This window comes from Triticum aestivum, chromosome 7B, assembly GCF_018294505.1.
Source record: "Triticum aestivum cultivar Chinese Spring chromosome 7B, IWGSC CS RefSeq v2.1, whole genome shotgun sequence".
Taxonomy (NCBI): domain Eukaryota; kingdom Viridiplantae; phylum Streptophyta; class Magnoliopsida; order Poales; family Poaceae; genus Triticum; species Triticum aestivum.
The window spans coordinates 551,428,599-551,453,949 of NC_057813.1; positions in this window are offsets into that span (position 1 = coordinate 551,428,599).

The following is a 25,351-nucleotide window of genomic DNA, read 5'->3' on the forward strand; positions in this document are numbered from 1 at the left end:
CTGGTTCTCCTTCAAGCAGATGCAAAGCAACTACATTGTCTCAAAGCCATTCTCAATACATTTGCAGATGCCACTGGCCTTAAAGTAAACTATAATAAATCAAGTATGATTCCAATAATTGTGCCAGAAGAGAAGGTGGAGATTCTGATAAATACTTTTCATTGCAAGAAGGAAACTTTTCCAATTCAATATGTGGGAGCACCCTTAGGTCTTCAGAAGCCTACTGTTGAGCAATGCTTCCCTCTTGTCACAAGACTGCAGAAGAAGCTTGTGGGTTTGTCCTCCTTCATGACAATGGCTGGGAGATTGATGCTGGTCAAATCTGTCCTAAATTCTTTGTTAATCTATCTCATGGGATGCCTTGATGTGCCTGTCACCATCAAAACTCAAGCCATAAAGTATTTGACGCATAGCATTTGGAGAGGCCCTGATCTGGAGGACCATAGGCCTGCCATGGTGGCTTGGAACACTGTTTGTAGACCCAAAAATCAGGGTGGTTTGGGGGTGATGGATATCTTTGTTCAGAATAAAGCTCTGCTACTTAAGAACCTGCACAAGTTCTATAACAGGCACATTATTCCTTGGGTCAACTTGATCTGGGAATCATATTACAACAATGATTCACTGCCTAGTAATAGCTTGATTGGATCCTTCTGGTGGAAGGCAAACCTTAAGCTTATTGATAACTATAAGTCCTTGGCCAGATGCAACATAGGTGATGGCAAGAGTGCTTTATTTTGGACTGATCTGTGGCACTCAGCTTGTTTGCAAGACATGTTCCCTCACTTATTCTCTTTTGTGAAAAACAAGGATGCTACTGTCCACACCATTCTCCAAACTGAATACTTGGAGGGTCCGTTTCATTTACCTCTGACTATGCAAGCCTTCCAGGAATTTGAAGCTATGGAAGACATTTGCATTGCTTTAAGGGCCTTTGATACCGTGGACTGCACAGACACCTGGAGTTACATTTGGGGAAATGAGCAATTTTCAGTTGCTAAGGCATATACAGTTATGATGGGAGTTAAAATTGTGCCACAACAATTCAATTGGATCTGGAACAGCTCCTGTCAGCCTAAACACAAGGTGTTTTTTTGGAGGCTACTTCATGATAGGCTCAATACTAGAAATCATCTGAGAAGGAAAACTTTTCATCTGGACAACTATAACTGTGCTGTCAACAATTGCCCATGGGAGGAAACTCTCCAGCATGTTTTTAGGATCTGTCCTTTTGCAGCTCAGTGTTGGGACCTGATATGCCCTTCAAGACAGACAAATGTTTCAGTTCTGGAAGCTTTTCTTGATCTCAAGCAGAAACTTCATGTACCTTTTTTCATGGAAATAATCATCCTTGCTTCTTGGGCTATCTGGATCTCAAGGAACAACTTGATCTTCCAAGCAATTCATCCTAGCATTCAGAGGTGGAAAGTTATCTTCTTGGAGGAGCTCAACCTACTCACATTTAGAATTAAGAAGAGCTATGCTGGAGCCTACTGGTTCTTGGCTGGATAATATTGTGCTGTAATCTTAGTAGCTAGTTCTTTTTCCTTGATTTTTCTTTCCTTTTTTTGCTCCTTCTGGCTTATCTCAAGCCTTTTGTACAATAGAACCTTCTTGTTTTTGACTTTTTTAATAACATAAAAATTGCAGTGGGGTTCTTCCCTAGTGTGTACAGTCAAAAAAAGGATCCATGGGCCTTCTACAGGTCATAGGACCCATGGTCCTTCTATGGGCCGTACGATCCATGGGCCTTCTACGGGCCGTACAATCCATGGGCCTACTACGGGCTGTATGATCCATGGGCCTTCTACGGGGCGTATAATCATTTCACCAATCACGGGTCGTACTATTCATGGACCATAACGAGCCGTTAATAGGCTGTATTTGGTAACTCTATGAAAACAGCCCAATGGGTTTTTTATTGACATGAAAACGACCCAACGTATTAACCGGACACAAATGGGCCGACTATAACCATAGGCTGAATTTGGCCCACCAGCAGAAAATGACAGTAATGGGTCGTATGTAACCGAATGCTGGAAATGAGCCCAAGAATAAATGACCCTGAGAAGGCCGAAAGATAACAGGGGCTGGAAACGGCCTAATAGAAGAATGGGTCGTTAATGGGTATAAAGTGATACACCATTCATTACGGGCCAGTTTCACCACGGATCATTAATGGGCCAAGAGTTACAAAGGGCCTCATATGGGCCGAAAGACGTCATGGGCCATACATGGGACGGAATTTAAAACGGGCTGGAATCATATTCGACGGCCCAGATGACACTACTGGTCCTAATTCGGATAGGTCGTAACGGGCCCTGGGTTAGCGGGCTGTAAATGGGCTATATGCAAACAGGCCGTTAATATGCTTTCCGTGGGCCGACCCACCACCTTTTGACCAAGTCAAACGGGCCGGCCTTTCCATAGGAATGGGCCTCTGTTGGGCCGTGCCACGTGTCGACGTATCATAGGCACCTTCGGTCCAATGAGTGGATGACATCTGTTCCAACAGTTAGCCGACACGTGTTTCTTCCAGCCAATGATGATTTTACATGTGGAAAATCCCCATTGGTCGGGGCTGTTAACCGGTTATCGGATCCAAAACCGGACCCGATAGCTTAACAGTGTTCCGTTACGGTGGATGCCACATGTCGGTCACCCTTGACGAAAGCACTTCTGTGACACGCGATTTATCATCATGGAAGTGGACACTTCCGTGATGATAATTTTGGTAATGTCATGGAACACTTCTATGACAACACATGTATGACTATCTTGATTCTGTCATAAAATTGTCATGGATGCACATGCATGACAGAAAACGTGACCTACTGTGACAAACATGTATCATCACGGAAGTGTATTTTTTTGTAGTGACACCTTCTACCACATATCCGATGGCAAGATCTTTGTTGCCAAGAATAGAACCTTTCTAGAGAAGGAGTTTCTCTCAAAGATGTTAGTGGGAGGAAAGTAGAACTTGATGAGGTAATTGTACCTTCTCTCGAATTGGAGAGTAGCACATCACAGAAAACCGTTCCCATGATGTCTACACCAACTAGAGAGGAAGATAATGATAATGATCATGAAACTTCAGATCTAGTTGCTACTGAACCTCGTAGGTTAAGCAGAGCATGATCCACACCAGAGTGGTATGGTAATCCTGTTCTGGAAGTCATGTTATTAGACCAAGGCGAACCTACCACTCATACGCGTTGGTGCTATATACACAGTTTTTAACCCCTTTCCGCTATGGCATTTGGAACCGTCGCCAAGTGAGTGTGGGCGATAGGGGGTCCTTCCCACACGACCCAGAAACCATCAGGGATAGGCCCTCTTGGCACATAGGATGGGGCAAAATGAGCCCGTGTGCGATCGGACGAGGCATCTAAACCTAATCGTTTTCTTTCGTATGTACATCCCACATGGTGAATCCTAGAAAAACATTTCCGTTCGTATGTATATCACACATAGTGAATCCAAAGAATACGTTTCCGTTCTTATGTACACACCACATAGTCAATCCGGGGAAAACCTTTCTGTTCGTATGTACATCCCACACAGTCAATCCAGGGAAAACGTTTCCGTTCATATGTACATCCCACACAGTCAATTGAGGGAAAACATTTCTGTTCGTATGTACATACCACACAACTTTATGTATAGGCTCGTGTGTGATAGGTGTAACTATCACACATGCTCTGCCTTGGTTAACCATTTGCTTTTATCAACTACATCACACACGATTTGATGAAGAACACTCTGTGGCATTGGGCTATCCATCACAAGCGCTTTTACTACTAGAACCATTTGCAAAGTTCCATGACCCATTTAGCAGGTTTATTAGTTTACAATTAATAATTCCAGTATTGCTCAAATTCACATTTCATATCGAACAACTGTTTGCCAATTTCATATCAGGCACATGGATATATTTTAACATGATAGTACGATAGCTACCTGAAAACAGCACAATACAACATATAGGTAGTTCAACTTCATAAGAACAATATTAGAACAATATATTCATTTCCCTAATCGAGATCATCCAGGCTCGTCTTATCCACCTCTGCTTTCAGTTCAGTAAGAACCCGTTTTGCACTGGCCAACTGGGAAAGTGCCTCCTCCTTCGCCAACACCATCTTAGCAAAGTCTGATTTTAAAAAACTAAGCTCATTCTCCACCTTCTCTTTTTGTCTCACATCTTAAAATATTCTTCAATGTTGACAACAATTTCTCTAGGCCTACCTCTATTCTCTTCCTCATACATGCTCTAGAGCTTTGCTAGGCACATCTTCAAAGACTGTGGCCACTCTTGATCAACCCACTCCAAGTAAGAACACTTCCGTTCATCCTATAATATTTAAAACTAGATCAGTATCAATCGTAGGGGAAATGGGTTTATAGCAACATATAAAATCACCAATACTTATTTTGAAAAACTGAAGAAACAAGTTAATTATGATATATCTTCTCAAAAAGATCAATGTGCAAATGAATTAATTGCTACTGAGACAACAACCAAATTCTGAAACATCAGAAGCTATAATTAACTACAAGAACGCTACAAGTTCTTACTCATGTACTATAAATAACAAATTGAACATTTTAAGAGGAAGGTAAATATAACTGCAACAGCATAGCGACAGTGTTGGATGACAACAAATTGATACTAACAGGTGTGTGCATGCACAAAATTAGTAACATATAACTAATAACACTAAGGTCGTCCACTATGTATGCCAAAACCGGTGTAAAGACAAGTGTTGCTACATCTCGCACCGGTGCCCTGCTCTGGCGAGCCAATGCAACGAAAAACAATCAGGGACCCGGACTCCGGAGCACCTAGTTACTCTGATGCCCAGTTCCTTCGTGCCATAAAGATTTAGTATTTTACTGCTTGGCTTCTCGGATGTGTGGACCAAAGTTGGCTATAGAAACTACTAAAGCGGTGGCAAATAATTTTCTAATGGCACCACTGATGAGATGGCAACATTTTTAGATACTAGGTACAAACTATGACACTGTCTTAGGATGTGTTTGGTTGAAGGTGTGGTATGAATGGGTTGGGACCATGACAGTGTCTGAATCACAGCTAACAAATGATTTGTAACAACAAAAGAGGTCAAACCTTCTCTGCACATGCCAGAAACTTCCTCCCACTGTCCACATATTCAAACGCAACTAGCTTCACGCATGGAGATTTATGGTGACAACGAGCAGACATATCTTCAGCCACCCCGCTCCATTCATTGCAACTGATGGTCCTAGGGAACTACAAGAGAAAGAAATGACTCAAATCGACTGCCGGGTAAAAATCCTTCATTCCAAGTCATAGCTCGAGAGAGAGAAGAGAGATACATACCCGAGTGGTGAAGGAGTCATCATCAGAGGAGGAACCGCTGGAGAGGTCTTTGAAGAAGACCATGGCGACCCTGGAGGTAGGATGCGAGACAACGAGAGCGAGGATGCGGTTATAGATTAGGAAGGAAGGAAGGAGGAAATATGGGAAATGTGACTTGTGGTCAGGGAGAAAAGGGGGTGGCGAAGGGGGGTGGGGGTAGATATTTCGGCGGTAGGCCAAAAGTTTGGAAATGTGGAGGGAAACTTTGCGTGCGGTGCCGTCGGACACCATTCACTTTGAACGGTTGTGTGCATCGCAAAGGACTCTTCTTCTTATGCGCATGGAATGAGTTTGATAATTCAAATTTTGGTGGAAATTTCCCCAGGTACGTCATTGCATAATTTAACATCGCTTGCTAATTTGGGCACATAAAAGAGCGTACAACACACATAACACACTTACTGAATTGAGCAATTTTAGTAATTAAACAGAGCCAGTTGACCTAAACATTGCTCTAACAAAAGACCAGCATTAAAAGCAAAGCCTAAGTACGCATAATTTTAACAAATCCACCACTGTGCCGGCTTATGAATCACTGGTGTGAGATGAGATGTCGATGACTTGTCCTGGCGACATGCCGCCGTTGGTGGACTCCGCGGCCCCCCTGCTAATGTCAACATCGTCCTCATCCTCTTCCTCGTTCTCAGCGCTGCCCTCAAGGTTGTAGTACTCGTAGTAGTGGTTGCACCAGAGCTCGCGTTGGTACTCCAGCGCTGATTCCTCGATGGACAGACTCTTCTCTACCTCGACCTCGGCCACGCGCAACTCCTCTTCCCGACACTCCTCGATCTCCGCCGCCTCCTGCATCTCCAGCTCCCGCTCGGCGATCTCATGAGGAAGCAGGTGCTCCATGGCCACCATCGGCTTTTCAGACATGGGTTGCATGCTGGATTCCGAGGTGGCCTGGAATATGTTGCGTGTGCATCCTCAATCTTGGCATGAATGGCCTCGACCCGTGCCAGGGCGATATCGGCGGCACAGATGACAGCTCGAGTGCTCTCGGTGTTTACAACCACCATCGCAGCAGCTGCTGTAGCCATCTCGGCTGCTATAGCTGCCCTGTCGGCTGCCGCAGACGCCCTCTCAGCGGATGCAACCATGCTCAATGTGGTGCAGCGACACTCTCTGCGTAGGCAGCCGCGCTCTTGGCGCAGGCGGCGGCGCTCGGGGAGGACGCGGCCATCGTACGGTCCTTCATGAAGCATTTCCACGATGTCATATTTGCAACAAGGGGGGTGCGGGAATGGGGATAGAGATTCGTGGATTCGGGGGTTGCCGACACTAGAGAAGACGAGCCTGCGGAGCTTAAGGAGGAAGACTTAAATCGATTCAGAAATTTTCATCGCAAACGGTTCCTACAAAAAAAATGTGTGTGATGTTGTGGATATTTTTTATTAGCTGTGAAAGATGAACTTCGAGTAAAGTGGCAATGGATGGTGTTTTAAATGTACTAGAAAATTTATTGTACTAATACAACTGCCATGTCAAATTTTGGAAAATTTCAGGGGTCATTTGACCTTTTAAGACATTTTAGTGATTCTCTAGAAATTTAATGATTGTAATTCAAATTTGAACTACATATACATGCAACAGCTAACCATAACGGTTTGAAAAGTCATATTTTGTGTACTTGTGTGTGATTTAATTCCATGTGCAGTAAATTGGAAGGAATTTTCAAACTTATTGGTCCAACGGCTATGACACAACTAAGCATGGAGTGCCATAGCATTTAAATTCCAAAAAATTAGAAAAAGATTAGAAACACATGAAACCTTGCTTGATGTAATGTCATGCCACCAAGATGATGTGGTAAAAAATTGGCATGATTAATGAAAGTTTGGGCACACACCCCTCACAAACCGAAGCAACTCACTAGAAGGCTCGTGGTTCCGAGAGGGAACAATGCATGTTTGATGACGAACGGGAGATAGCTTCCCCTTACGGCCTTCATTTTTCCTACATTTAGCATGCACTAATACAACTGTCACGTGAAAATGGAAAATTTTAGGGGTCATTTGACCTTTTAAAGACATTTAAGTGATTTTCTAGCCATTTAATGACCATAATTCAAACTTGAACTACATGTACATGCCACGGCTAACCAAAACGGTTTGAAAATTCATATTTTTGTACTTGTGTGCAAGTTAATTCCATGTGCAGTAAGTTAGAAGGAATTTTCAAACATATTGGTCTCACAGCATGGACACATGCATGGAGTGCCATGACATTTTAGTCCCAAAAAATTAAAAAATGATCAGAAAAAATGAAACCTTGCTTGATGTAATGTCATGCCACCAAGATGATGTGGTAAAAAAATTGGCCTGTTTAACGAAAGTTTGGATACACACACCTCACAAACTGGAGCAACTCACTAGAATGCTCGTGGTTCCGAGAGGGAACAATGCATGTTTGATAACGAACGGGAGATAGCTTCCTCTTACAGCCTTCAATTTTTTTCTATGTTTAACATGCGGTAATACAACTGTCATGTGCAAATTTGGAAAATGTCAGGGGTCATTTGACCTTTTGAAGACATTTAAGTGAATAATTCTAATTTGAACTACATGTACATGCAACTACTAACCATAACGGTTTGAAAAATCATATTTGTGTACTTGTGTGCGAGCTAATTCCATATGCAATAAATTAAAAAGAATTTTCAAACATATTGGTCTCACGACATGGAGACACGTGCCATGCATTTTAATTCCAAAAAATTTAAAAATGATCAGAAAAACAAGAAACCTTGCTTGATGAAACATCATGCCACCAAGATGATGTAGTAAGAAATTGGACTGTTTGATGAAAGTTTGGACACACACCCCTCACAAACCAGAGCAACTCACTAGAAGGCTCATGGTTCTAAGAGGGAACAATGCATGTTTGATGACGAACGGGAGATAGCTTCCTCTTACGGCCTTCAAAATTTTTCTACCTTTAACGAGCATTAATACAATTGTCATGTGAAAATTTAGAAAATTTCAGGGGTCATTTGACCTTTTAAAGACATTTAAGTGATTTTCTAGCCATTTAATGACCGTAATTCAAATTTGAACTACATCTACATGCAACGGCTAACCATAACGGTTTGCAAAATCATATTTGTGTACTTGTGTGTGAGTTAATTCCATGTGCTGTAAATTAGAAGGAATTTTCAAACATATTGGTCCCACGGCGTGGACACATGCATGGAGTGCCATGGCATTTTAATTCCAAAAAATTAAAAATAATCAGAAAAACATGGAACCTTGCTTGATGTAATGTAATGCCACCAAGATGATGTGGTTAAAAAGTTGGCCTGTTTGATGAAAGTTTGGACACACACCCCTCACAAGCGGAGCAACTCACTAGAAGGCTCATGGTTTTGAGAGATAACAATGCATGTTTGATGACGAACGCGAGATAGCTTCCTCTTACGGCCTTCAAATTTTTTCTACGTTCAACGTGCACTAATAAAACTATCAAGTGAAAATTTGGAAAATTTCAAGGGTCATTTGACCTTTTAAAGACATTTAAGTGATTTTCTAGCCATTTCATGACCATAATTCAAATTTGAACTACATGTACATGCAATGGCTAACCATAACTAGGGGTGGGCATTCGGTATAAACCGAAAATTCGGTTTCTACCATTCAGTTTTTTCTTAAATTCGGTTTGGAAAACTAGAAACCGAAAATGGTGGCTAAAAATAACTAACTGAAAATTTGGTTAATCAAAATTTTGGTCCAATTTTCAGTTTTATACCGAAGTGCCACGTTATTTTCTGCTTAGATAACAACAGCGGTACCCTCCTATATAGGCAAAGATATCTGCCACATCTTCTCAGTCGAGCGAGGTGGGACTAAAGGAACCAAATGACCTCACGGGCTGTTCTCAGAATCGCACACGTAGGCACACAGTCCACCAGAAAAATCCCACACGAGCTGGGCCTTGCATGCACTATGGTCAGGTTGGCCCACCACCCACATTATGTGATAGCGACGTGCATTGGTTGCGATCATGGGAGTGACTCCCGATTCATGGGCGTGACTCCCGAGAGGCATTGGTTGCACAGCCACGCTGGCTACAGACTTCGTACATGAGCGATGTGTGCAGTAAAGCTAGCTCGATGCCACTTCTTCAGGTAACTTCGGTTTTTGTTTCGATAAATCGGTATAAAACCGAACTATCCGATTTGATTTCGTTTTATACAGATGGAAACTGAATTTTTCTTTAACAGTGATAAAAACCGAAATTCGGTTTTTTGGTTTCGGCTTCGGTTCTGTCTTCGGTTCATCGGTTTTTATGCCCATCCCTAACCATAACAGTTTGAAAAAATCATATTTGTGTAGGTGTGTGCGAGTTAATTCCATGTGCAGTAAATTAGAAGGAATTTTCAAACATATTGGTCTCACGACATGGACACATGCATGGAGTGCCATGGCATTTTAATTCCCAAAAATTAAAAAATGTTCAGAAAAACATGAAACCTTGCTTGATGTAATGTCATGCCACCAAGATGATGTGGTAAAAAAATTGGACTGTTTGACGAAAGTTTGGACACACACCCCTCACAAACTGGAGCAACTCACTAGAAGGCTCGTGGTTCCGAGAGGGAACAATGCATGTTTGATGACGAACGGGAAATAGCTTTCTCTTGCGGCCTTCAAACTTTTTCTATGTTTAACGTGCGGTAATAGAATTGTCATGTGAAAATTTGGAAATTTTTAGGGGTCATTTGACCTTTTAAAGACATTTAAGTGATTTTCTAGCCACTTAATGACCGTAATTCAAATTTGAACTACATCTACATGCAACGGCTACATATTTTTGTGTACTTGTGTGCGAGTTAAAAAATCATCAGACAATGTAAATATCTGGTGTTCATAAAAGAAAATGTAAAGATCTGGCAAGACAACCAACCCACATGATTGACACTCTATTTCGCACCTCGAGGTTTGGAAGGTGAGTTGCGACCGACGTGTGTACTGTTCCCGGCGATCTAGATTCCTGCTGCCAGTAAATACTACCGTGCTCACATCGTCCCACCTGCATTCTCATCTACATCCTCCCCTAACTCGCCCTCTCTCTCTCTCAAATCTCTGCCATGGTGCCGCCAGTCTGCCCACGCGCCGACGAGGAGTCGCCGCCCCCTAGGACGCTCACTCGAAGAGCAGCAACGAGGACCCTCTACGTGCTGCCGGACGAGGTTGCGCCGGACTCCCCAACTTTGGATTGGTTTTGGGGCCAGTACAATCTTTATCTTTGGAAGTTGCTACTGTCGGCTCAGAAAGCCAGACAAGTGGCTTTCAAGAAGTAGATGGCAGAGGAGGAAGCCAAGTACCCACGGCCTGTCAAGCCCGTGATTCCGCCTGGAAAAAGGAGGCGGTGGAGCTTTGGGGGCGGGCGCGTCCTCGTGCGAAGGAGGTGTACAAAGATGGGTACTTCGCGAGGAAGGTCAAAGATGCTAGGCGCCTCATCACTGCTTGTAGGTGGGACGATAAGCTCCAGCATGCCACCGATGACGAGCTCTGGTGGGCGCTCAATGAAATGGCAAGTTCGTTCACGCTCGTCCGCCGGCAAGAGGCAGATCGGTACGTCAAGCGCTGCGAGGTGGAGGAGGCAGAGTACTGCCTCCGCGTTGGGAAGACACCGCACACTAGGGAGCTGCTGGTGAGGGGCTATCAAAAGACTGCCCCCAGGAGGGATTATTAGTTTTAGTATTGTTCATTTTCAATTTTATGCATTGTACCTAGTAGTTAAGTATCATCACATATATGTGATGATATTATATATATTCTGTGATGAACTAATGAACAATATATATATATATATATATATATATATAGGGTGGGTCTATTATGATAACACCCTTTAGAGTCTTATTATGCACACCAAACGCCTTATTCTGCTAACAGTTTCGTGCTGCCTCGGACCGTGAAAACAAACTGCATCTGGATTACATCCCACTTTATCCATTCGAGCCCCACGGTCCTCCACACCACCCCGCGCCCCACCCACTCCCTCTCCTTCCCACCGCCCCCCAACAACCACCTTCCACAACGGAGCACACCGCCGGCGGGCGCGGCGCCCACCTTCTCCGGCGCGGTGCAGCCCACACGAGCCGCCACCTCACCCTCCCACCTTCTTCGTAGCGGGGCGGCCCACCCATCCGAGCTGGCGCCCCACCCTCCCACCTTCTCCGGCCTGGCTAGCCATCGACCACCACTCCACCTTCCTTGGCCAGATCCATGGCACCACCACCTTCCCCCAGCCCCGCCGCCCACCACCTCCGTCGTGCCGCAGCCCACACCACCTGCCCCACCTTTCCTCGAAGGCCGCCCACCGCTCCCCACCGTCCGCCCCCAAATCCCACCCCTACCATCGGCTGCAGCACACACTACCTGCGCACAACTCATCGCCGCCCAAACCAAACGCTGGAACCCCGCCACCGGATTCGGTCGCCACGGCCCCGGGCACGGCCAGCATCACAAGATCTGGCCGCCGCCACCGCTGCCATGATGGCCTTCTGTGCAGGAGCACCTACGACGTGAGGGCACACCGGGACCCGCCACGCCTTGATCCATCACGCGGGAGACGCGAAGGAGTGGCTCCTCCTGAATCTCCTGCCAACCGCCGCGGCCCGCTGGAGACTGACGCAGCGGCGTGGCCGGGGTTTGGAGGAGATGGCGCAGATCCAGTCGCGCCGCCGGCAGGTGCCCCGGCGCATCCCGCGGCCATGGCGGGATCCCCACCGCGGGCATGCACCTTCCAACCGCCCTCCCTAATGGCCGCCTCCCTAGTCCTTCTCCTCGCCCCCTCCGGCATTATTGGCATGGCGGGGCTCTCCGGCGGTCTGCTCCAGCCATTCTCTCCTTCTGCCCCCTGCTCCTCGTTCGTCCCTTCCTTTTCTATTGTTCCTTCGACTGATTCCCAATGCCTCCTCTGTTTTGCCGGTTCGGAAGCACTCCCTTTTGCTAGTGCACAACACTGCAGTTTGCTTGTGCTCACAGTGCGGTGCGGTTGGCTGACCAGTTACTATTTTTCTGTTGATTTCACAGATTTTCCAATACGTTTGTAAGAAATGTTTAAAACAGTAGTTCATTGTACAAAAAATGTGGTGTAGTTTGGCTGTTGGCGCTACAAATCAGTCCATCTCTATATTATTGTGGTGTTTGCACGGACATCTTTGCGGTTCGCTAAAGTTTGTCACTCCGACGGGGATCTCACATGTAGTACACTTGGGCGACGTTGGGATTGCATCCAGGATTTGCAAAAAAATATGGTTCGCACGGGCGGGCGGGCATGCAACTCACCAACCTCTGCCTCGCAGTTCGTCAATTTTTGTTTGAGAAGTTTTTATGTAAACTTGGAGGGTAAAATTTGTAACTATAAAAAAGAACATTGCAGTTCTCTCGACTCCACCGTGCAATGCATTTGCACTTGTTTGAAAAGTCTGACGGTTTTCTTTTCAGAAGTCCATTTATTTAGATGCAATTTATTAGTCATGTCTAATGCAGCTCACTTGCCTTGACTATGGAGTGCACACGTGTTTCTATAAAACAAAAATATTTAGATGCAGTTTATTAGTCATGTCTAATGCAGCTCACTTGCCTTGACTATGGAGTACACATGTTTTTCTATAAAACAAAAATAGAGAAAGACAATAGGAGAACTATGTACTTCACTTTAACTTCGTGCTGCACTTCAATTATTCATGAAGTGAGCTACACTCACCCCGCTTGTGTTTCAGGAAGGCCTAAAAAATGTAAAATGCATCGGGAGTTGTCTGTGGTTCACTACACTCGGCCTCGTAGTTTAGATGAAATTACAAAATGAAAAGTTAGCAAAAATTGTGATAATACAGATCCTTTTATAGACATTGCAGTGCGGTTTTCAGTCTGATGCAGTGCGGTTTTCTTTTCCAAAGCAGTGCGTTCTTCTGTCTGATGCAGTACACTGGTCGATTCCGAGGTCGCGAAAAACAGACTGTCCGCATTTTGGTAAATTAAAAAAAGCTTTTAAACCATAAGGAATTAGAGAGCGTGTTCTACATGAAAAAGTTGCGCCTCGTCGATATCTTTCCAATGGCGTATAATTCGAATCATTTCGACCAGCAGTTTGCAAAAATTTCACGAAAAACGGCCGCTGCCTCCCGTCGTGAGCCGCACTATTTTCAAAATTAACTTGAAACCGTAAGGAATCTCGAAACCATTCCTACATATGAAAGTTGCACCTTGTCCATATCTTTCCAACGACGTACCATACGTCTCGTTTTGACAAACGGTTCAAAAACTAGAGCAAAAACAGTACCGAAAATTTGAAAAAAATTGAAAAACAGAATTCCGCAATTTAGTAAATTTGAAATTGCTCTTAAACTGTAACGAATTAGAGAAAGATTTATATATGGAAAAGATGCGCCTTGATGATATCTATCCAACGGTGTATCATTTGCTTCATTCCGACAAATGGTTTAGAAACAAATGCGAAAAAACGCTCGCTGCCACTCGTCATCCGCCGCACCATTTTCAAAACTGTTCTTAAACCGTGTGGAATCTCGAAAAGCTCAACATGTCGAAGTTGCGCCTAATCCATAGCTTTTCAACGATATATTACACGCCTCATTCCGATAAACGGTTAAAATACTAGAGCGAAAACAGTACCGAAAAACACCGCGTGCAGTTTTTTTCGACACGAAGTTCACTAGTCTCTATTGCAGTGCTCGTCGTCAAAATGATGCAGTGCGCTTCTGTTGAGCGTGCAGTGCCGAAGTGGTGTGCAGAATAGTTATTCTGCTAATATTAGCAGAATAGACCCTTTGTATATATATATATATATATATATATATATATATATATATATATTATGAATTCCAATTTTATCTGTTTTTGTATACTAATTTGAATCTAGCTGTTATCATCGACATATATAGAATAGAAAGCATATATACATACATTGAAATAGAACATATAAGAACGGAAAACAGAGTATACACATTGAAACAAAGCAATAAACAGAGCAATACTATGATTGATGTGAATACATAGCTATTGTAACGCCCGAATCATTATGCTACAGTGAACCCATGCTAATGATGCCACGTCACCTTTGTTACTGTTGCTAATCTTGCGTTAGATCAAAATGATTCAAATTCGAATTTTTGTCAAACGTCAAAAATTCAAACCTTAAAACTAAAATGTTCGGAATGTGGCATTATTACATATACTAATTCAAGGACTACTTTATAATTTATAAAACTGATATAAATGTGGAACTAAAATAAAATAGTAAAACAAAATAAAAATAAGAAAAAGGAAAAGAACAAAACAAAAACAAAAAACTAAAGTAAAAGGAACCCCCCCGGGCCAACCGGCCTAGCTGCCAGCCGGCCAGCCCATTGGCCCATCCGCCCCCACTCCCCCATTATCCCCCAGAAACCCTCCCCCTCCCCCACTCGCTCCCACTTCCTCCCCACACTCGCTCTCTCCTCTGCCCGATCTGGATCGGGGCACGGCGCCCCGACCCCGTCGCCGATCCCCGCCGCCCGGAACCGTGTCGCCATCCTCCTCCTCGACTCCTCCTCGCCGGACGCTATCGCCGCTGTCGTCTCCTTCAACGAAGGCCGTCCCCGCCCTCCTTCCCGAGCACCGTTGCCCCGTACCCAACAACTACCTCGTGAGACCCCCCTCTCCTTGCATTCCCTCCTCCCGCTCGGTCCCTTGCACCATCCCGCACACGCGCGCCCAAGTCCCGCCTCGCTGCGCTTTGCCCCTTTTGCTGCCAAGCAAGGCCGTCGTCGCCTCAGACTCATGCTTGCCATGCCGACATCCCTCCTCAGCGTCCATCACACCACTCTGGCCTCCCCGCGCGGCTGCCCCCTACTCTGGTACCGTCCTTGCCCGGCCGCACCATGGCGCCCACCCCGCGCTGCCGCTCGCCGCCCGCGCCCCCCTCGCCTGACTCTCCGCTGCCCCCGCCGCATCGCCCAGCCGCGCCCGCATCCGCCGTAGCTCCCTGGATGCACCCCAAGCTCAGCCACGCGCGCTCTTGCGCGCCCCACGGCCTCTCTTCGTTCGCCGCGACCGCCCTGCTTCTGTTCCCACTGCTCCACCGCCGCTGCATGCCACAACGGCCGTCCAGCCACGCCATCGCCCCACTTCGTAGTGCCGCCAAGGCCCCTCTCTCCCGTCCCCGGCCGCTAGTGGCTGATACGTCTCCAATGTATCTATAATTTATGAAGCATTCATGCTATTATATTATCTGTTTTGGATGATTATGGGTTTACTAAGCACTTTCATATTATTTTTAGGACTAACCTATTAATCGGAGGCGGAGCCCATATTGCTATTTTCTTGCCTATTTCAGTATTTCGAAGAAAATGAATATCAAACGGAGTCCAAACAGAATGAAACCTTCGGAAAAGTTATTTTTGGAACAGAAGATCTCCCGGGAACTTGGAGTGTAAGCCAGGGAAGCGTCGAGGAGGCCATGAGATAGGAGGGCGCGCCCCCCCTATAGGGCGCCCCCCTGTCTCTTGGGCCCCTCGAGCACCCCCCGACCGACTTCTTTCACCTATATAATCCCATATACCCTAAAAACATCGAAGGAGAAGATAGATCGGGAGTTCCGCCGCCGCAAGCCTCTGTAGCCACCAAAATTCAACCGGCACCCTGTTACGGCACCCTGCCGGAGGGGGGGATCCCTCACCGGTGGCCATCTTCATCATTCCGGCACTCTCCATGACGAGGAGGGAGTAGTTCACCCTCGGGGCTGAGGGTATGTACCAGTAGCTATGTGTTTGATCTCTCTCTCTCTCTCGTGTTCTCTCCATGGCACGATCTTGATGTATCACGAGCTTTGCTATTATAGTTGGATCTTATGATGTTTCTCCCCCTCTACTCTCTTGTAATGGACTGAGTTTTCCCTTTGAAGTTATCTTATTGGATTGAGTCTTTAAGGATTTGAGAACACTTGATGTATGCCTTGCCATGCTTATCTGTGGTGACAATGGGATATTCACGTGATCCACTTGATGTATGTTTTGGTTATCAACTTGCGGGTTCGGCCCATGAACCTATGCATAGGGGTTAGCACATGTTTTCGTCCTGACACTTCGGTAGAAACTTTGGGGACTCTTTGAAGTACTTTGTGTTGGTTGAATAGATGAATCTGAGATTGTGTGATGCATATTGCATAATCATGCCCATGGATACTTGAGGTGACAATGGAGTATCTAGGTGACATTAGGGTTTTGGTTGATTTGTGTCTTAAGGTGTTATTCTAGTATGAACTCTATGATAGATTGAACGGAAAGAATAGCTTCATGTTATTTTACTACGGACTCTTGAATGGATAGAGCAGAAAGGATAACTTTGAGGTGGTTTCGTACCCTACCATAATCTCTTCATTTGTTCTCCGCTATTAGTGTCTTTGGAGTGACTATTTGTTGCGTGTTGAGGGATAGTCATATGATCCAATTATGTTATTATTGTTGACAGAACTTGCACTAGTGAAAGTATGAAGCTTAGGCCTTGTTTCCAACCATTGCAATACCGTTTACGCTCACTTTTACCATTAGTTACCTTGCTGTTTTTGTAATTTCAGATTACAAATACATGTATCTACCATCCATATTGCACTTGTATCACCATCTCTTCGCCGAACTAGTGAACCTATACAATTTACCATTGTATTGGGTGTGTTGGGGACACAAGAGACTCTTTGTTATTTGGTTGCAGGGTTGTTTGAGAGAGACCATCTTCATCCTACGCCTCCCACGGATTGATAAACCTTAGGTCATCCACTTGAGGGAAATTTGCTACTGTCCTACAAAGCTGTGCACTTGCAGGCCCAACAACGTCTACAAGAAGAAGGTTGTGTAGTAGACATCAAGCTCTTTTCTGGCGCCGTTGCCGGGGAGGTGAGTACTTGAAGGTATATCTTTAGATCTTGCAATGGAATCTTTTTGTTTCTTGTTTTATCACTAGTTTATTCTATAAAAGAAAACTAAGAAAATGGAATTGAGTTTGGCTCATACGCTTCATCTTTTTAATATCTTTCGTGAGAATGATGGTAAGGAAAATTATGCTGAAGTGCTAGAAGAAGAAATCTATAAAATGTTTGGCATTAAATATGTGAATGATGAGCATGATTGCAATGTTGTTAGTATGAATTCTTTGAATACCCATGATGCTAATGATATGCAAAACCATAAGCTTGGGGATGCTATGTTTGATGAATATGATATTTTTTGTTCCCCAAGTTTTGATGAGAATATTTATTATGATGAAAGCATGCCTCCTATTTATGATGATTGTATTGATGAAAGTGGATTTGGAGAGGTCATGACTTTATTTAGTGATGAATCCACTATTTCGGAAGAGGTTCCAATTGATTATGAGAATAAAGTTGCTATCAATGATGATTATTGTGATGACTTCTATGCTATAAAGAATAAAAATAACCATGAAATTTGTCATCATGATTTTAGTTTTCAATTGGATTATGCCTCACATGATAGTTATTTTGTTGAGTTTGCTCCTACTATTATTGATGAGAATAAACTTGCTTATGTGGAGAGTAGTAAAATTTCTATGCAAATAGATCATGAAAAGAATGCTTTATGTATTGGTTATATTGTTTAATTCATTCATGATGCTACTGAAAATTATTATGAGGGAGGAACATATGCTTGTAGGAATTGCAATAATGTCAAGTTTCCTCTCTATGTGTTGAAAATCTTGAAGCGATGCTTGTTTTACCTTCCTATGCTAGTTGATTATTGTTCCCATAAGTTGTTTGATCACAAAATCCCTATACATAGGAAGTGGGTTAGACTTAAATGTGCTAATCTATTCTTCATGATGCTCTCTTTATGTTTCAATTCTTATCTTTTATGTGAGCATCATTGAAATCATCATGCCTAGCTAGGGGCGTTAAATGATAGCACTTGTTGGGAGGCAACCCAACTTTATTTTTATCCCTAGATTTTTGTTCCTGTTTAGTAATAAATAATTCATATATCCTCTGGTTAGATGTGGTTTCATGTTTTAATTAGTGTTTTTGCCAAGTAGAACCATTGGGAAGACTTGGGTGAAGTCTTTATGATCATGCTGTAAAAAACAGAAACTTTAGCGCTCACGAGATTAGCTTTCATTTTTTACTGGAGAGTGCTTTTAGGTTGATTCTTTTTGAAGATGATTAATAGACAAATTCATCAGGTCCACCAATTTATTTAAGAATTTTTGGAGTTCCATAAGTATACGTTTGATACATATTATTACAGACTTTTCTGTTTCTGACAGATTCTGTTTTTTATGTGTTGTTTGCTTCTTTTGATGAACCTATGAGTAGTATCGGATGGTATGAACCATAGAGAAGTTGGAATACAGTAGATATTACACCAATATGAATTTATAATGAGTTCATAACAGTACCTAAGTTTTGATTTATTTTGTTATACTAACGGAGCTTACGCGTTTTGTTTCGAGTTTTGTGTTGTGATGTTTTCAAGTTTTGGAGATTCGATGGACTATGGAATAAGGAGTGGAAAGAGCCTAAGATTGGGGATGATCAGGGCACACCAAGGTAATATTCAAGGAAAACCAAGAGCCTAAGCTTGGGGATACCCCGGAAGGCATCCCCTCTTTCGTCTTCGTTCATCGGTAACTTTACTTGGAGCTATATTTTTATTCACCACATGATATGTGTTTTGCTTGGAGCGTCATTTCCTTTTGTTAGTATTTGCTTGATATTATTTAGAATAATGTTTTGCATCTTTATTTTCAATAAAAATGTCAAGGATAGCCTTTACCATGCTTATTTTTCTAGTATACATGTTGCTGTTTGAAAACAGAAAGTTTACCGCTGTTGCAAAAATTCCCTAGAAAAGTCAGAGAATGATATAATGTTGAATATTTTTGCACAATGAGCTCTGATAAATCTTATACAGCATAGTATTTTTCTCATAGTTTTTGGAGTTAGGTAAGTATGACGAATCTTGCATTCTTTACAGACTATACTGTTTTGGCAGATTGCTGTTATGTTTGCATTGTTTGCATATGCTTGCTTGTTTGATGATTCTATTTGAGGATAGGAGTATTAAATATGCAGAGACTTTAGTATGCAATGTTAAATGATAATTTTAGTGATTTGTTACAGTAGAAAATGAGAAGGTTTTGCATTGGTTTATACTAACCTATCTCACGAGTTCTTGTTGAGTTTGGTGTGGATGAAGCTTTTGATAAAAAGAGAAACCGAGATATAAAAGGAATTAAGGAGACACAAAAGCTCAAGCTTGGGGATGCCCAAGGCAACCCAAGATAATATTTCAAGAAGTCTCAAGCATCTAAGCTTGGGGATGCCCCGGTAGGCATCCCACCTTTCTTCTTCAACAACTATCGGTTAGTATCGGTTGACCCTAAGTTTTTGCTTCTTCACATGAGTCGTGCTATCCTTGCAATGTCATTTTATTTTGTCTTGCTTTCTGCTTGAATAAAATACATTAGATCTGAAATACTTAAATGAGAGAGAGCCTTCTCATAGCTATATAATTATTTAACTACTTATTGATCTTCACTTATATCTTTTTGGAGTAGTTTGTCATTTACTCGTGTGCTTCACTTATATCCTATGAGTAAATGGTTGAATGAGTTGAATGTAATAAATCTGAAATTATATATGTCTCATTTGCTTATCCCATGGGGAGTACTGACTTCACATCTAAGAAGTAGAGGTTGTAAATTTGTTGAAGGTTAGCAAGCATTGTATTGGTCATTTGAACAATTCATGAAAGAATATTGAAGGAAGAGAGATTTCACATATAAATATACTATCTTGGACATCTTTTATGATTGTGAGCACTCATTAAGTATGACATGCTAAAGAGTTGATGTTGGACAAGGAAGAAAACGTAATGCGTTATGTTTTCTCACATCTCAGTTAAAGTATATTGTCATGAATCATTCAAGCATGTTGAGCTTGCCTTTCCCCCTAATGCTAGCCAAAATTCCTTGCACCACCAAGTAGAGATACTACTTGTGCTTCCAAATATCCTTAAACCCAGTTTTTGCCATGAGAGTCCACCATACCTACCTATCGATTGAGTAAGATCCTTCAAGTAAGTTGTCATCGGTGCATGCAATAAGAATTGCTCTTTAAATATGTATGACTTATTAGTGTGAAGAAAATAATCTTTGTACGATCTTGTTATGGAAGCAATAAAAGTGACGGACTGCATAATAAAGGTCCATATACAAGTGGCAATATAAAGTGACGTTCTTTTGCACTAAGATTATGTGCATCCAACTATAAAAGCGCATGACAACCTCTGCTTCCCTCTGGGAAGGGCCTATCTTTTACTTTATGTCTTTTACTTTTATGCAAGAGTCAAGGTGATCTTCACCTTTCCCTTTTTCATTTTATCCTTTGGCAAGCACCTCGTGTTGGAAAGATCCTGATATATATATATATATATATATATATATATATATATATATATATATACATATATATATCCAATTGGATGTAAGTTAGCATGAACTATTGTTGTTGACATCACTCAAAGGTGAATACATTGGGAGGCAACACTATAAGCCCCTATCTTTCTCAATGTCCGATTAAAACTCCATAACCATAAGTATTGCATGTGTGTTAGCAATTGTAGAAGACTATATGATAGTTGAGTATGTGGAGTTTGCGAAATTAAAGCTTTGACATAGACCCTTCCTGAAAATAAGATGAATTGCAATTGTTTGATTACTAAGAATGAAGTTTGCTAGTTTTCAAGAAAGTTTATGGTCTATGCTTTATCATGCGAATTGCTTGTTACTTGTTCGTGATAAGTTTTATGAGATGAACTACTGTTATGACATATAATCAAACTAGAAAAGGTGATTGAAATTATCATTGATCAAACTTGTGCACCTGCTAGCATTCACACTTCATAAATTCTTTCTTTTATCATTTACCTACTCGAGGACGAGTACAAATTAAGCTTGGGGATGTGGATACGTCTCCAACGTATCTATAATTTATGAAGCATTCATGCTATTATATTATATGTATTGTATGATTATGGGATTTACTAAGCACTTTTATATTATTTTTGGGACTAATCTATTAACCGGAGGCCTAGCCAATATTGTTGTTTTCTTGCCTATTTCAGTATTTCGAAGAAAAGGAATATCAAACGGAGTCCAAATGGAATGAAACCTTCGGAAAGTTATTTTTGGAACAGAAGATCTCCCGGGAACTTGGAGTGCAAGCCAGGGAAGCATCGAGGAGGCCACGAGATAGGAGGGCGCCCCCCCTATAGGGCGCGCCCCCTGTCTCCTAGGCCCCTCGAGCACCGCCCGACTGACTTCTTTCACCTATATAATCCCATATACCCTAAAAACATCAAAGGAGAAGATAGATCGGGAGTTCCGCCGCCGCAAGCCTCTGTAGCCACCAAAAGTCAATTGGGACCCTGTTTCGGCACCCTGCCGGAGGGGGGGGGGATTCCTCACGGGTGGCCATCTTCATCATCCCGGCACTCTCCATGATGAGGAGGGAGTAGTTCACCCTCGAGGCTAAGGGTCTGTACCAGTAGCTATGTGTTTGATCTCTCTCTCTTTCTCGTGTTCTCTCTATGGCATGATCTTGATATATCGCGAGCTTTGCTATTATAGTTGGATCTTATGATGTTTCTCCCCCTCTACACTCTTGTAATGGATTGAGTTTTCCCTTTGAAGTTATCTTATCGGATTGAGTCTTTAAGGATTTGAGAACACTTGATGTATGTCTTGCCATGCTTATCTGTGGTGATAATGGAATATTCACGTGATCCACTTGATGTATGTTTTGGTGATCAACTTGCGGGTTCCGCCCATGAACCTATGCATAGGGGTTGGCACACGTTTTCGTCTTGACTCTCCGGTAGAAACTTTGGGGCAGTCTTGGAAGTACTTTGTGTTGGTTGAATAGATGAATCTAAGATTGTGTGATGCATATCGTATAATCATGCCCATGGATACTTGAGGTGACAATGGAGTATCTAGGTGACATTAGTGTTTTGGTTGATTTGGGTCTTAAGGTGTTATTCTAGTATGAACTCTGTGATAGATTGAACGGAAAGAATAGCTTCATGTTATTTTACTATGGACTCTTGAATGGATAGAATAGAAAGGATAACTTTGAGGTGGTTTCGTACCCTACCATAATCTCTTCATTTGTTCTCCGCTATTAGTGTCTTTGGAGTGACTCTTTGTTGCATGTTGAGGGATATTTATATGATCCAGTTATGTTATTATTGTTGAGAGAACTTGCACTAGTGAAAGTATGAAGCTTAGGCCTTGTTTCCTACCATTGCAATAACGTTTATGCTCACTTTTACCATTAGTTACCTTGCTGTTTTTATAATTTCAGATTACAACTACCTTTATCGACCATCCATATTGCACTTGTATCACCATCTCTTCGCCGAACTAGTGCACCTATACAATTTACCATTGTATTGGGTGTGTTGGGGACACAAGAGACTCTTTGTTATTTGGTTGCAGGGTTGTTTGAGAGAGACCATCTTCATCCTATGCCTCCCACGGATTGATAAACCTTAGGTCATCCACTTGAGGGAAATTTGCTACTGTCCTACAAACCTGTGCACTTGCAGGCCCAACAACGTCTACAAGAAGAAGGTTGTGTAGTAGACATCAGTGGCTGCTGCCGCTGCCAGCACCGCTCGGGGCACAGACTGGCCTCGCCCCACTACCCATCAAACGGGCTCGACCCCATGCGGGTTGCGCCCGCTGCCCGCCTGCCCGCCGCCCGCTATGGCTCCCTGGCCAAATGACAAGCAGGGCCCGCCCCTGTTAAAAAAGAATAAAAAAGTAATTATTTAATTAATTATTAACTTAATTAATCTAGTTTAATTAAATTTAGTTAACCTGCTAATCAACTGTTAGTCTGTTAATTTACTACATAGCCTATGACATGCGGACCCCACCCGTTAGTTTGACCCATTCAACACCCATGTTGACTGCTGACGTCATGCTGATGCAATAATACTAATTTTCGAATTAATTTAATAATAATAATTTATAAATTGATTAAAACTTTGAAAATTAACATAAAATAATCTGTAACTCGGATGGAAGTACTTTGTACATCAAAGTTGCTTAGAACGACAAGATGATTAAGAATACGCAGTCCGTTCGTCCGCCACATGTCCCTAGCATAGAGAACGTGCAACAATCCACCTCTGTTTCATGTGTCCGAGAATGTCAAACACCGGGAATACTTTCCTGGATGTTCCCCCCCCCCCCTTCGCCAGTATCACCTACTACCGCGTTAGGGCACACCTAGCACCGCTCATTTTCATGTCATCCATCGTCATGCATATGTTTGCATTATATTTATTGTTTCTTCCCCCACTTCTCTCGTTAGACACTGAGACTAACACCGCTGCTGCCCCGATCGACTACGGAGTTGACGATGCCTCCTTGCCAGAGCAACTAGGCAAGCCCTTGTCCTTGATCACCCGATATCGCCTATTGCTTCTCTCTACTGCTTGCACTAGAGTAGTATAGCATGTTACTACTTTCGGTTAATCCTATTCTGTTGTGTAGCCTGTCATTGTTGCTACAATTGTTGATACCTTTACCTGCAATCCTAAATGCTTAGTATAGGTTGCTAGTTTATCATTAGTGGCCCTACATTCATGTCCGTCTGCCATGCTATACTATCGGGCCGTGATCACTCGGGAGGTGATCACAGGTATATACATACATATATACATACATACTATACAGATGGTAACTAAAGTCGGGTCGGCTCGTAGTGTACCCGCAAGTGATTCGGATATGGGGGCTGAAAGGACAGGTGGTTCCATCCAGGTAGTGGTGGACCTGGGTTCCCGACGGTCCCCCGAGTGTTACTTTGTGGCGAAGCGACAGGGCAGGTTGTGACCACCTAGGAGACAGGTGGACCTGGCCCTGGTCAGCGTCCGTGGTTACTTCATAATAACACGCTTAATGAGATCTTGATATTTGATCTGAGTCTGGCCACTGGCCTATATGCAAACCAACTACGCGGGAACAATTATGGGCACTCGATGTCATGGTATCAGCTGAAGCCTTCTTGACGTCAGCAACTGACCGGCGCGCGCCAGGTTGGACCGTGTAACGCAACTTCCTTTGTAATGGAGGTCACTAGGTCTGCTCACTGTCCGCCCTCGCAACATGCAGGTGTGCAATGGGCAATGGGCCCAGACCCCGGTGCGCGTAGGATTTAGACCGGCGTGCTGATCTCTCTATTGGGCCTAGGTAGGGCTGCAACGTGTTGATCTTCCGAGGCCCGGCATGACCCAGGAAAGTGTGTCCGGCCAAAGGGATCAAGCGTGTTGGGAAATGTGGTGCACCCCTGCAGGGAACTTTATCTATTCGAATAGTCGTGTCCCTTGATAAAAGGATGACCCGGAGTTGTACCTTGACCTTATGACAACTAACCGGACACTTAATAAAACACACCCAGACAAATTCCAGAGACAACCCAGTGATCGCTTTCCCACATGACGATGAGGGGAGGATTGTTGGCTAGGATTATGCTATGTGATGATACTTGGTGAACTTACCAGCTACTCTCTTCTACATGCTTCAAGATGGAGGTCGCCAGAAGCGTAGTCTTTGATAGGACTAGCTATCCCCCTCTTATTTTGGCATTCTGCAGTTTAGTCCACCAATATTACCCCTTTACACAGATACCCATGCATATGTAGTGTAGATCCTTGCTTGCGAGTACTTTGGATGAGTACTCAGGGTTGCTTTGCTCCCTCTTTCCGCCTTCTCCATTCTTCTCGGACGTCGCAACCAGATGTTGGAGTCCAGGAGCCAGACCACCCTGTTGACAATGACTCCTACTACACCGAGGGTGCCTACTACTACGTGTTGGCCGACGGAGACCAGGAGTAGTTTAGGAGGATCCCAGGCA